The sequence below is a fragment of the Felis catus genome, chromosome F2, assembly GCF_018350175.1.
Source record: "Felis catus isolate Fca126 chromosome F2, F.catus_Fca126_mat1.0, whole genome shotgun sequence".
Classification (NCBI taxonomy): Eukaryota; Metazoa; Chordata; class Mammalia; order Carnivora; family Felidae; genus Felis; species Felis catus.
Genome location: NC_058385.1, coordinates 51,319,818 through 51,334,257, shown reverse-complemented (window position 1 = coordinate 51,334,257; position 14,440 = coordinate 51,319,818). Strand labels below are relative to the sequence as shown.

Genomic DNA, 14,440 nt, shown 5'->3' with positions numbered 1-14,440 from the left:
CATATACATGGAAAGGGGAGAAAGCTTCAGCTCACTCCCTGATAGCTGAAGTAAAGGAGGATCCTTCAGAACTGCAAATTAAATCTCAAGTATTTTGCCAATTGACTCCCAATCGATTATTCCAAGTGTTTGTGATGCAGAGAATGTGATTTCTCCCAGGGACTCTGAAGAGTGGTGCTTAATTATTCATCATGAAATTGAATTTCAGGGCCTGTAATCATGTAACTGTTCGAAATGGAATTTGTCACTGAAACACAGTGAGAGGAAATAGAGGATTATTTAACATCTACTCATCTCACTTCAAGATCAGTTTAAAATTGGATGTGTTTCGTGATTTCACGATGGCAATCACACGAGGGCCGTGTAAGCTAACCTGCTACATGTTTTCAGCTAATTTGATTGAATTAGGTCATTTTGTATCATGAATTGGAAAGGGTAGTACAGATTAGGGGATATAGATTCAGGCTTTTTCTTTCCTCCCCAAGGTTCGACTCCACAGAAACACAATTAACTTACTCTGAGCCATTCTTTGAGATGCTGAGAAAAGTAGTAGCTGGCAAATGAAGTCTAAGATAATAGGTGGGGAAAGACAATAACTATATTAAATGAAAGAATGAAGTGGCTCCAATTAGCTTTAATTATAGTTACACAGAGGCAAAAGGATGCTTTTGAATTTGACACTATCAAAGATCACTGAAAGATTATTTTCATCAGAACACTTCAGTCTTGGGTTTGCATATAAGCAGATGAAGGGTGGGGCATCCTACATCAGTGTCTCCTAATGACCTGCCTGGACTTAAATGACCAAGAGACAGAAGATTATTTCCACATATTATTAAAAAAAGAAGTTTAGTGTAGCTGAACTGGAGGCATTTTTATTTAATCACCAGTGAAAAAGATAAAACATCAGGACAATAAAGGGCAATAAAATAACTCTAAGAACAATAAAATAATAGCTATTTAAAAACTGACAATTGTCTAATGGTCACTGTAAAAGTTAAAAATATCTAACCTAGGTCATTATGATTTTTCACTATGTGTGGTGATATGGTTCCACAAACAACATAGTTTTATACAACAACAGCAAAACCCATTGTGTTATCGGATATATTCTGTGTGTTCCATGTAGCTTTAAAGCTGACCTTAAAGATAAATCAACTCACATTTTAGTTTAAATCAGATGCACAAATTTTTACAGGACAGCGATGCCCTGCGTGTTCTGGAATCCTTAGAACGTCTCCATTCTTGTCTCATGCTACTCTACCCTCACTTGGCTCGCTTCTCTTTCATGTTTCAAAACTACCATTTTTTCTTTCTCCCCACATTTTTTTAAAGTTTATTTATTTATTTTGAGAGAGAGAGTAAGCATATACATGTGCATGAGCCCATGCGCATGTGAGCAAGGGAGGGACAGAGAGAAAGGGGCCAAGCAGGCCCCACACTACCAGCAGGGAGACTGATGCGGGACTCGATCTCACGAACCCTGAGATGTTTACCTGAGCTGAAATCAAGGGTTGGTCGCTTAACTTACAGAGCCACCCAGGCGCCCCTGCTCCCACTTTTAAGCTTTTTCATATACAATTCCCAGAATCTGAAATGTCCCACACCTTCTCTCCATGTGGCTGGCTCCTTCCTTGTGGGTCCCAAAGTAAAAGTCACCTCTAGCAAGGTCATTCCAAACAACTTACCTAATTGTACTCTTTCCTTCCTGCATCCATTTTTCTCCATTACTGCATCTTGTCAATGTCAGTTATAACATTATATCAATAACACTTATACTTGTTAATAGTATTTATAGCAATTTATAAATTACATGTGCATATACCTGATAACTAATATACTATCTTTTACCCCAATTAGATTATAAGTTTCATAAACATTTTTGGCACTGAATTTTATCTATCAACGTCTACCCAGTACCTGATAAACAAGAAGTGTGTGAAGATTTAAGAAATGAAAGAGCGGGGTGCCTGGGTGGCTTGGTCGGTTGAGCGTCCGACTTCGGCTCAGGTCATGATCTCACGGTCTGTGGGTTCGAGCCCCGCGTCAGGCTCTGTACTGACAGCTCAGAGCCTGGAGCCTGTTTCAGATTCTGTGTCTCCCTCTCTCTCTGCCCCTCCCCTGTTCATGCTCTGTTTCTCTCTGTCTCAAAAATAAATAAACATTAAAAAAAAAAATCTAAAAAAAAAAAAAAGAAATGAAAGAGCTCAGATATCTCTTACTGTCTCCAAGTCACTTCCTGCACACACATTCATGGGTAATTGGCTAAATTCATACCTTTAGAAAGCAGTTCTAAATCTAGTAATCATATTCTGGAACATATATTAAGAGGTAGTATAATTAGGTGATTTCTTCAAAATCCCAATTCATAGATGCTCCACTTTATTCTAGTGGTTAAGTGATACAAGTCTAAGACACAATCTTCATCAACAAAAAGCTTATAATTTTATTAGAGCAACACCTATATATGTATAAGTTAGGTAGCTATTCAAGATCATTAAATCCACTGGTGGAATTGTGAGAAAACTAAAAGTGATTGTCAAAAGATTTAAAAGAATTGAGACAGACAGGGTACTCATTTGGTTAAGCATAGGAGGAGAGGCCCAGAAATAATTTTTTTAGATGGGGAATGATATAAAAGGACAGAACAACATGCATGTAGCAAAAAGGAGCGCAATCAGCCTAGTTGAGAGAATGTATGATGGCAGATGGTTTGGGTAGGTTGGGAAGATAGTGTAGCCTAATGGAGGCATGCTGATGCCAGACCGAGTTGTGTCATCAGAGTTCTTGGTCAACAAGTTGTCTTTGCAGATATAAGAAAGCAAAATGATTTGATAAAACTGGAGCCTTAGAAAAATCATCGAGCAGGACATATTGGAGGACAAAATGTCACCTGTAGCAAGACAAGTAATGAAGGAAATGAAGCAGTGTATCAAAGATGGCAATACAGATGAAAGAAAAGGAACCAAAAAGGTATTTAAGGCTATTAGTAATTTCTTTTGCCCAAGAAAAAAGAAGTTTTATTATGCTGGAATAAATGAGAAGCCTTTTAAGAGGCTTACAAATTGAAGATGTAATTTTTGTTAGCCATAACAATACACTTAAGTAATGAGAAACAAACTTAGAGGAAACTTTGTTCAATTTGAATAGCCAAACAGTACCATTGAGTTGATTTTCGACAGGCATTCCTCATGTATTCCCTAACTAAGGATTTTGTCAGCTGGAATAAACACGTAGTCACTTGACACTGAAAATAAAATAAATGAAACAAGGGTTTGAATGAAAATTTCTTTGACCCAGAATGCATCAGCCTTATTTGATGGAATGGGCTGAAGTGCTTTTGGCCTGTGAATAACAGAAGTTTTCTTAGCTTGACATTATTCTCAGATGTCATCCCCTCCCTCTTTAATTTATGCAAAGTTTTAAAAGTCATTGAGAAGTTAAGCACATAGGTCTTTTTAATGGAGACAAGCAATGAGGGAACACAGTGCTCTTTTGAAAAATTAGAGCAGGACTCTCAATCTGTTTTTGCCCTTCATATTGCCTGGTATTATAAGTTTTGACTCTATTATTTTAATCTTTTAGTACTTAAAAGATACTTGCATAAATAATCTTTAACAAAATTTGCTCTTGTGTCTTAGGAAAAAAAAATGTCTGCTGCATCAACTTAAAGCATCATAAAAAATCACAGAAAAAAGCTCAGAAAGTAGTATTCACTCTGTTCAGCAAAATCTCTTTCATTATCCATGCGTCATAGACATTTAGAGGTCTGTTTTTCACAATCGATCACAATTATCAGTAGAGCAAGTTGGTACACTCCTTTCAGAAATAATATACTGGTATTTTTTTCAATAACATGTATTGGCACTCCCCCTCTTATAAAGGCAATTCCTGTCCTTTGAAGTACATTTAAAAAATACAGAAGAACATAAAGAAGAAAATTATTTATGTTCTCATCATATAACTTAATCACTTGATCTCTATATAAATTGGAACCACACTACACATTCTACTGTATAGGTTGATTTTCTACTTGATAATATATAATAAACATCTGCCATGCTTTTGAACGCAATTCTCATTTTTAATGGCTGCCTTCTGCATCTGGTATAGTTGAACCATGCATTATTTGACTAATCATAGTCAAATAGAAGTCATAGAAGAAATATGAAATTTCTTTATCAAAAAAGATACTGCAATTAACATCCTTGTACTGAACAATGTGTGTTTCTTTTTTCATTCAAGTGAGTTTATAAGATTGGAATTACCAAGTCAAAAGGTATTGATGTTTTATTGACTTTTAGTATATTTTACCAAGATGTTTTTCTATTATCCATAAAACTATAATTTCATCTCAGGCTAACATCTATATAGTCACTCATTTGTGACTATGTGGTATGGCACTGGAATTTTCCTTGCCTTTGTAATGTTGTCCTTTGAGCTGGTGTTCAGTCAAAATTCTGCTGAGGACATGCACATACTCTGCCCTATGAATGCATCCTACAGTTCGGTTTCCTGCTTGTCTCTAACGGGGAGAGCCCATAGGATCATGAACAAGACAGTATTAAAGATGTAGTAAAGTGCTAAGGCATCCAAGAACTGTTGGTCATATGTGTGTGTATTTATTAAAGATCCCTTTTGTTTAGATGTGAGGAATCGGGTAACTATGTTATTGATTGTATGCACCAGTCACTTTGCAATGGTGCAACCATACTGATTGTTAAAAAAACTGAAATAATTTCATTCTCATTAGAAGTAGTTGCTACCCCATGCCCAAGTGCCTTACTGCCATTTGGGCAGTCCCGACTCCGTGCCGGAATCAAGCAACCAAAGAGTTGCTGGGGCAGCGGGGGGGGGCCTCCAGAATGCTATCCTAGAACCATAGCCAGCATCTGCTCTTATTAGTTGATGCCTGTCCGTTTGAGAGTATAAATATTTTTCATATAACTCCTGCCCAGGGGAAAATTATTAAGGACATTTTATAGTAGTTTAGGAAACAAGTAATAGTAACCTGTCCCACTTTGGCTAGTGGTAAGGATATTAAAAATAAAGAGAAAGAAAGTTAAGAGTGATTTAGGAAATAAAATCAATGGATGAGCCAGACAAGGAGGTTTAGGGACGATACTTGGAAATAATTGCCACAGAAAGCCACTCTCGGTTGACATTTAAGCTGAGCTCTGAATGAGGAAGGAGCATGGGGAAGAATATTTTGGGCAAAGGAAGAAGAGTTACATAAAGGCTCTGAAGCAGGAGCAGGAAAGAGCTTGGCATGTTGGCAGACGTCAAAGCAGAACAAGGCCAATGCATTCCAGAAAGTGGAGTGGCTAAGGGAGGCCACTGGAAGAAGATCAGCAGAGGGGGAGATGGACACAGGCCAGTGATGGCAAGAATGATTTTCCTTCTGAAGGGAGGGCAGACACCTCCAGATGGCAGACCGAGGTGCAACAGGTCAATGAATTTGGTACCAGACATTGAAAAAGCATCCCACTAGCTCCTCCATCCTGCTGTGAAGTAGGAAGCAAGATAATCTGTCCAGACCAAAGGAGGTCAAGATTTGCAAAAAAGCAAATATCTGAGTTGCCATTTCTGAAAAAGGAAAACATCTTCACCAGAAAGATACAATAGCGTTTGTAATCTTCGAATGAGCCAGAGATTCTCCAAGTGATTTCTTAGGTCCAATGACATGGACGTTCCCCACAATGAGGAACGTAATTCCTAAAGAAAGCACCTGCTTTAAAACTTATTCAAAGAAATTATGAACTGATGGCCATTGCGACACTTCCTAAGTAAAACTTCTGAACCTTGTTATTGCATATTTAAATGTTTTCCACCTGCAAATTTTAAATATGAAATTTACCTCAGTACAACCCCTCCTTGATGATTTAATTTCATACAGTTCATCCTACCTGTTTTCAGCAGAAATAATTAAAGCCAAATGTGTTCTGCTTTGTCATAGTCCCACATGTGCAGTTCTGTAATTAAGCATAATTAAAATCAGCCTCTTCTGTCTTATTTTATATTGCCATCCCACATGCTATATGTTTCTTGTTCCTATTAAAAAGATGTAATTTTAATAAAAATCAACTTTGGTTCCTTTTTTATACTGCTATGATTTTATAGCTTTTAAATCCAATATTACTAGGTTCAGGTGCTCTAGTTATTAAGTTCTCCATATTTTCTCATAATAAAGCTTAAGGTAAGATAAAGGAAGGGACAATTCTAACCTTGCCTCGCCTTGAGTAAGGAGACCCATGGTCATATTGGTGGGATTTGTTCTGGAATGACTCTGGGCTTAAGTAAATAATTGGGTTACTTTTTCCATGAATCAGGAATGAAAGATGAATTTGTGTCAGGTGTACCTCTGGAATCCCTGACATTGCCTAAGTATTCAGAGGCTCAGTCCAGCCTAAGAGAGTCTTCTATTTTTGTTTATTAAAAAAATTTTTTTTAACATTTATTTCTTTTTGAGAGACAGAGGGAGCATGAGCAGGGGAGGGGCAGAGAGACACCCAGAATCTGAGGCCGGCTGCAGGCTCTGAGCTGTCAGCACAGAGCCCAATGTGGGCCCGAGCCCATGAACCGTGAGATCATGACCTGAGCCTAAGTCAGATGCTCAACCGACTGAGCCATCCAGGGGCCCTGAGAGTCTTCTTTTTTTTTTTTTTTTATTTTTTTTTTTTAACGTTTATTTATTTTTGAGACAGAGAGAGACAGAGCATGAACAGGGGAGGGGCAGAGAGAGAGGGAGACACAGAATCTGAAACAGGCTCCAGGCTCTGAGCTGTCAGCACAGAGCCCGACACGGGGCTTGAACTCACGGACCGTGAGATCATGACCTGAGCCGAAGTCCGACGCTTAACCGACCAAGCCACCCAGGCACCCCCCTGAGAGTCTTCTAAATGAGCTCTGAACTCAGCCTCTAAGAAAGGGTGGGAGTGGGGTGGGGGGATCCAAGCAAGTAACTTTCACTTATATTTGTTTGTTTGATGTTCAATGACTCTACATTTTAGTGTAATTAAAGCAGCATGTGTCAACCTTTGAATTGCCCTGAATGGGTTACTGGAATGCCTCAGTGTTGACCCCCTTCAGCCGTGGGGTAGTCTTGCTCCAACTGGGGCAGCTGAAGTTTCCGGGCTGGTTGCTCAGCTACATTTAGCTTTCCCTATCTGCAGTGAGCCCCACGAATTTCACAATTTTCTATATACACCACGATATCAAAAGGAGAGAAAGCACTGGTGTGGCGCATGGGCAGCTCAGTTGATTAAGCGTCTAACTCTTAATTTCGGCTCAGGTCATGATCTCACGGTTTGTGAGTTCGAGCCCCACATCAGGCTCTGCACTGACAGTGCGGAGCCTGCTTAGGATTCTCTCCCCACCCGCCTCTGCCTTTATCCCACTCTCTCCCTCTCTCTGAAAATAAATAAATTTTAAGAAAACTTAAAGAGAAAAAAAAGAAAACACTGGTTTAAGTTCCCATATAGTAATGAGGAGAAATGCTAGCTATAGCTAGACCTGCTATAAGATGAGCCCAGGATATTATCATTTAACATAATGCATTTAGGGGCACCTGGGTGGCTCAGTCAGTTAAGCATGTGACTCTTGATTTCAGCTCAGGTCATGTTCTCATGGTTTGTGAATTGGAGCCCCGCATCAGACTCTGTGCTGACAGTGTGGAGCCTGCTTAGGATTCTGTCTCCCTCTCTCTCTGACCCTCCCCTGCTGGCACGTGTGTGTTCTCTCTCTCAGAAATAAGTAAATATTTAAAAAATGACTTCTTTATATCAGTGGTTCTTCAACTTTGCTTCATATTAGATTCAACTGGGGAGCTTTTAAAATTCCTGATGCCCAAACTACATCCCAACCTACAGCAGAATTTCTGAGAGTGGGACCTGATGGGGTGTTAGCGGCTTATGTGGTTACTAATAATAGAGGCCAAATGTGGCACAGCCCAACTGTTCTTGTATTGTAATTTGTCTAATGCGTAGCTAAATGCAAAATATGTGCATCTAAATATGATTCAATTTTTATGGGTTAATACTGTTTTTCACTTAAATTCACAGAACAGGAGCAAAAAAAATTCAGGTTTATCTGCCTAAATAATATCCAATCAACCGAAGTGGTAAATACAAAAGCCTTTTATGATCACTTGCGTGTGATCGCTGTTGCTTCCGGCATGTGACGATTGAACAAAATGTAAAATTATCATTTTCTTGTAGTTAGGTATTTTATTTCTATGGTTTATTAATCTTGCTGCTAATCAGGAAAGCAAAAGAAGGCATTGGTTTGGATGAAGGAATGACACAAGTGTGTGCTGTGAGTACGTTTGTAGTTTGCTTTGGGAGACCGCATACATGGCAAGGAACCTGAGTGATGAGCAATTTGATTAAAACCATTGGTTGTTTTCTTCTGAGGCTTGGAACACCTGAACAGGATACATGGTAAAAACAAACAAAACAAACAAATGGAGTAATTAATGATCCGCAAAGACGGAATTGTGGAAAAAATTTGAAAACCTGAACCCTGAAACTCTGATTTTTCTTTACTAGATACTCTTTGCTAAGACATTAAACTCTTTTCTTAATAGTCTGTGTCACTTAACTAGTATAATTACACTGAAGAATCCGTGAGTGTTATTTCAATCACAGAAGGTATTCTGTTTTTAAACCAAGTATTCTTAACTATTCTACGCATTGGGTCTAGTGAGTCCATAAAACTGAATTTATTTACGCAATGGAATTTTGTGTTAATTTCCCTAGTGACTTTATTTGGGTTAAGAGGTCATTGTTTTTCATTAGTTTCTCATAGAAGAAGCTGACCCAAAGACATTGGGTGTCACATTTTAATGGTCCAAAAGTTATCACACTGACTTACTAGACTCCAGAATCGTACTTAAATTTAAATCCTCAAGGGCAGAATTTGTCTACATCTGTCTTTTATCCCATTTCCAAACTTAATAATATTTTAAATTAATGTAATAAACATACTACACTATCAGGAAACAAAATAAAAATAATAGATGTTAGCACTGATCCTTTACTTTGGTTCCATTTGGGTAGAAAAATGTTGAGGGTCGGTAAATGTTCACTCTGATAGTAAAGTGATTAGCAAGTTCCCAGGACCTCCTTTTGTGGCTTTCTTCAAAAGTAAGATAACAGCCACAGAGGTGACAAAGAAAAGGAAGAAAAATACTCACGAGCCCACTAAAGACAAGCAATAAGAAGGGTGTTAGAGACTGGAAGATGAAAATCCGAAAACAGGCAACGAATCCCCAAACCATCCATTTCCGTTCTTTTGACTTGCTGTTTTTAATCCTTTTTGTTGGTTACAGCTGTGTTCTTTCCATAGAGGAGCAATTGCGTAGTGTTGTTAATTTTAATTTAACCTGTGAATCATGGTGATTAAGAGATCTATAATCCAGGCAGGCTAATTAAGTGTCCTTTGTATGAGTTCTAGGAGTGGAGAAAAGTCTTGGGAACCTACCCATTAGCCGTGTTTTGTGAGCCCTTGGCCTCATCCAGCAATGATGACATTTCATTGGCTTTTATCTTCGAGGGTCAATTTTACACCATGTCTCAGTCCACGTAAGGCTTTTCAGAAACATCAATGCAGTTGGAGAAAAATATCCTATTGCACTGCATTCTTGCTCTTTTTGAGGGCAGGAGGCTATGTGCACAACAAATAACAGTGCCTGCAATACACATGCCAAGGCTCATCATTCATCATTGTCAGAGACCCTGAGGGCCAGAGAGTATTACTGTCAATGTCTCATGCTCCTTGTGAATTTTTCCAAATGTTTAGAAGACTAGTCACAGTGAAAGTTGATGCAAGAGTAGGAAATATTTTTAATTTTTCCAAAATTGATTTTTTCATTTAAAAAAGGAGATTTCTGTATAGAGCTGAATGACATAGATCATAAATTATCTCTATGTTTAGAGGTTTCTAATGCTTTATAATTTATTTTTATTTTTTTAAATTTACATTTATTTATTTATTTTTTTGAGAAACAGAGTGAGACAAAGGGTGAGCGGGGGAGGGGCAGAGAGAGAAGGAGACACAGAATCTGAAGCAGGCTCCAGGCTCTGAGCAGGCACAGAGCCTGATGCGGGGCTCGAACCCACCAACTGTGAGATCATGACCTGAGACGAAGTCGGATGCTCAACCAACTGAGCCACCCAGGCGCCCCTAATTTTTTTATACTTACATCCCGCCCACCCACACACAGAGCAACTTGTGCAGAACTTATCCAAGGAGTAAGTAATCCACACTTGTTACTGACATGTTAGGTGTGTATGTAAGTATGTATGTATGTATGTATTAATTTTAATTTTTTGATTGCTACAATTTCTTTCTTGTGATGAAAACCTTTAAGATTCACTCAGTTAGCAACTTTCAAATATACACTATGGTACTAGATATTTAAATCAACAAAATATATATCCATTTGCAAACACTTCAAGGATTTGACCCACACATCACCAGTTGACATTAAATTATTTATCATGAGTTTTTCAAATTTTTGTTCTACATTCTTGGATATTTCTTATCTTTTGCTTTTTTCAATTTTTCTTTTGAATCTTGTTTTGGCAGTGTTTTTTAAATGTCCAAGAGGGTTTTGTTTTTGTTTTTGTTTTAATTTCCCTTTTTCATACTATCCTGTTCTTTATGGTGCAACATCTTTTTGAATCTCTCTGAGAATACAGATTTTGTTTCTTAAGGTTATATATTCTCCTCTGGTTAAGAAAAAATAGGTATTTTTGTTTTACCTAGATTTCTCTTTTGTTCTGAAGACTCTCTTGAAATATTTGGTGAGGGCTGGCAATTTATTTAACTTTTTTTTCCAGGTTTTCCGTTTATGTATTTTTTTTTTATTATTTAAATTCAAGTTACTTAACATCCAGTGTAGTCTTGGCTTCCTCAGGGAAGGATTTGAGGATGTTCATTGGGATCTTTGCATATATGGGTGGTTTATCACCTGTCAACTTTGCTGTAGGATTAGCAGGCAAGATCCAGCTATTATGAGGTAAACCTTACAAATATCAGAAATTCTGCATGGGGCCGAAGCGTCCATGTGAATAGCACAAAAGTGTCCCCTCCCAAGACAAGGATTCTACCTTACCAAAAAAATAAAAATAAAATGCTACTCATAGTTTACCTGGCACAGAGAGATAATCAATGCCTGCTAGGATTGGCATTATAAGAGAGATTACCTGAAACTTATGTAAAGCAAAAAAGATCATTGAATATTCTTTTAGCGCACTCCTAGGATTGATATTTTATTGTCTGTGTTATTTTTACAATTCTAGAATAGAGGTTATTTTTTATGTTTTTGTTTCATAGAGACGCAAATGACTTGTATCAAGTAGAAAAGATAACCCTAGAGGTTGTAGTTTTAACCAGCTTTATATCTAACCTTGCACTCCCACCCTACTATGTTTTTTATTACGTTACCTCCCTATAAGTTTATTGGTTCCTTCATTAATTGAGTTAAATATCTTTGACATGCGTTCGTTTCACATTTATATGAGAGTCATGCTCTTCCCTTCTTAGATATTATACATTAATAGCTATTAAAGCCTGATCAACTACAGATGTCCAGGAGCAAGTTTAAAATACGATTTGTTAATTCTCAACCAGGAAGTGCACTCTAGAGGACTCAGCCGGACAAGAAGAGGAGCCAAGTGTCTGTTGTCAGGTTTGGTTTCCCACTGCAGGACTCTGAAGAGGGCTAAGGGAGGCAGTGACCAATTCTGGATTGGTTGCTCTTTCTGAGGCAGGATTGGGAGAAGTGGGGTTAACCAGGCATTAGGTTTGCCAAGGTGAAAGAGAGTCAGCAATCCAGTACCCTTGGTAAAAAACGAAAATTGCAAAATGGGTCAGGGGCATCATTGGTAAGAAAGCAGTGCTCAGCCGGAGAGGGAGTTGTTAAGAGCATTTTACAATTGCTATAATTTCTTGAGCGAAACAATGTTTTCTGTTAACTTTGCAGCTGGCTTTATCTGTTTTGTTTTCAGAGCGTGAATAATGCCCGGGGGGCTCTTTGCTTTTTCTGTTTGAGTCGATTTTCACTCTTTCAGTCCTGGATGGGTCCTACTCTTTCATGACATAAGAAAGGTCGGAGATGGAAGGTGATGTAGATGTCTAACACCACACCACCTCCACTGACTCTTTCTTTTGAATCTCATTTCTCTCTCTGGTCACCTATACAGAATTCCATTCCTAAGTCTAGAGGGGGATCAGCAAACTTTTTCTGTAAAAAGCCGGATAGGAAATATTTTGAAAGCCAAGTGGCCTTGGTCACAACTACTTACCTCTGCCATCATACATGAAAGCACACAAAGAAAATACAGCTATGAGTAGATGTAGATAAAAACTTCGTTTACAGAAATAGACCATGGACTAGATTTGGCCTATGGGCCACGGTTGCCAATCGTGATGTAAAGTCCGTCTGTGTTTCCGTCCAGGTGATCAACTCCTTTTTTCATCACAGTCCCCACAACATCTTTCCTAAGCTGTGACTTCCTTCACTGATTTGTCCTTTAAAACTCCCATTTGATTTGGAGGTAGAACCTGTTAGAATCTATCACTAGTAGTCCCCTCCTTTTTCCTGCATAAAGTTTTTTTTTTTTTTTTACAGTGAATAGCTCCTTTTTTTTCCACCTCACTGTTCCATCTTTTCAATTTCCTTTATCATCTCTTGAGTGAGGTCTCTTGTGCTCTATTTGTCATCTGGAACTGCAGACAGTATAAACATTTTTTAATGCTTATTTATTTATTTTGAGAGAGAGAGAGCGAGAGCAAGCAAGAGAGAGAGAGAGAGAGAGCACTCAGGAGAGGGGCAGAGAGATAGGGAGAGAGAGAATCCCAAGCAGGCTCTGTGCTGTCAGCACAGAGCCCGATGCTGGCTTAATCTCATGAACCATGAGATCATGATCTAAGCCGATTCAAGAGTCAGTTGCTTACCGAATAAGCCACCCAGGCACCCCAGCAGTATAAAAACTTTTTAATAAAAGTGAATACAAATAAAGTATTTACATTGTCCATTAGCGTATGCCTAGAATGATTATTTTATCATCTGTCAGCATTTTGTAAGGCTCCAATTTTGCATATGGCTGTATTATTGAATAATGCAGGCACAGTTTGCCATGTAATAGAGCTTCATACCCCAGAAAGCTAGGAGCAATCTGCAGACCAGTTAAATAGAATAAATATATCAAACCATAACATTAATGGGTAAATATATATTTAATCAATACTGGCAAAGTTAAAGTGAGGTGATAACCACACAAGAGACTTGATTCTGACAAACTAACTAGTTTATCATCTACGCAGAAAAATGTTTTAAATCAGATATTTCTGTTTGGCTTTCAATGATCATCCTTCCTTTTCTTTAGGTTATTTCATGAAGGTACAAGATGCCACGTGGAGATCAAGCTTAGATTTTGTAACTAGCGGCCCATTAATTTTCTAAAGTAAAGAGCTTTTGGAAAAATTCAGATCAGAAAGCATGTCTGGGGTCCGAGGCCAAGGTGGGGACCCGCTACTCTAATTACACGTCTCTTCCCTGACATCCATCTATGGGAAGAGCAGAGTTTTCAAACTAGACTGCAAATATATTCACCTCGCCAGATGCATGGATTGTTGCATGCTTCCTCAGAAACCCAGTCACTATCAGAATTGGGAGTCCAGGCTTGCCTCCAGAAGGAGAAATGGAGAGGAAGCCTTGGCTCACCACGGCAATGCATGAGACAAGCGGTGCAAGAGATTGTGAAAAGTTCTTACTTTTGGAACACATTAATGTTACCTACTGCTAAAAGAATCTAATAGATATTAAGCCATTACCAGTTGGATTGGCTCTTTCAACCTCATAGCAAATGATGGGATGGAAAGAGAAACAAGTATTCTCTTCTGTATTCTTCCTATTGTGGAGGGAAATGGAGACATCTTTGCTTATGGGAAAGGAAGGTGGAGCTAAGAAGAAAAGATCTCCTCCATCCCCCCCCAAATCACTAAAGAAAACCGGATTTTACTATTATATAAATGCAACTAACATTCTATTAAATATGTCGCTTAATCTAGAATGCCAATAAAGTCATGTCAAAATCTTTTTTCTTTTAACCTTCAAATATGTGGAAGATTTCACAAAGGAAAGTAAACTCGAGAATTATAAGTAAGTAACTAAATACCTCGCAGAGTTAAACCAGTCATAAACTAGTTAACAATGTGCATATCTTAATGGTATGAATTTATACAGCTCATCATTTTAGAGCTAGCAAATGGCAGCCTAGAGTCACATATGCAGAACCTTCGAGATCGCTTCTTCAACAGCCCTTCAACAGATAGTAATTAGGTTTGGACTCCAGCAGCCTGCAGCTGAGGCAGTGTCATGTGGTGAAGGATGCTCACACACCACAGCATGACTCACATAAGGTAAAAAGTAAAA

General features: G+C 38.3%; 1 long non-coding RNA gene across 1 annotated transcript; it reads left to right on the top strand.

Annotated features, from left to right (window-relative positions):
• The first annotated feature begins 211 nt into the window (after nucleotides 1-211).
• On the top strand, nucleotides 212-14,104 carry LOC109496161. Its single transcript, XR_002152039.3, has 3 exons — nucleotides 212-363; nucleotides 2,812-2,973; nucleotides 13,392-14,104. It is a non-coding gene; the product is annotated as an uncharacterized LOC109496161 (long non-coding RNA).
• The last annotated feature ends 336 nt before the right edge of the window (nucleotides 14,105-14,440 follow it).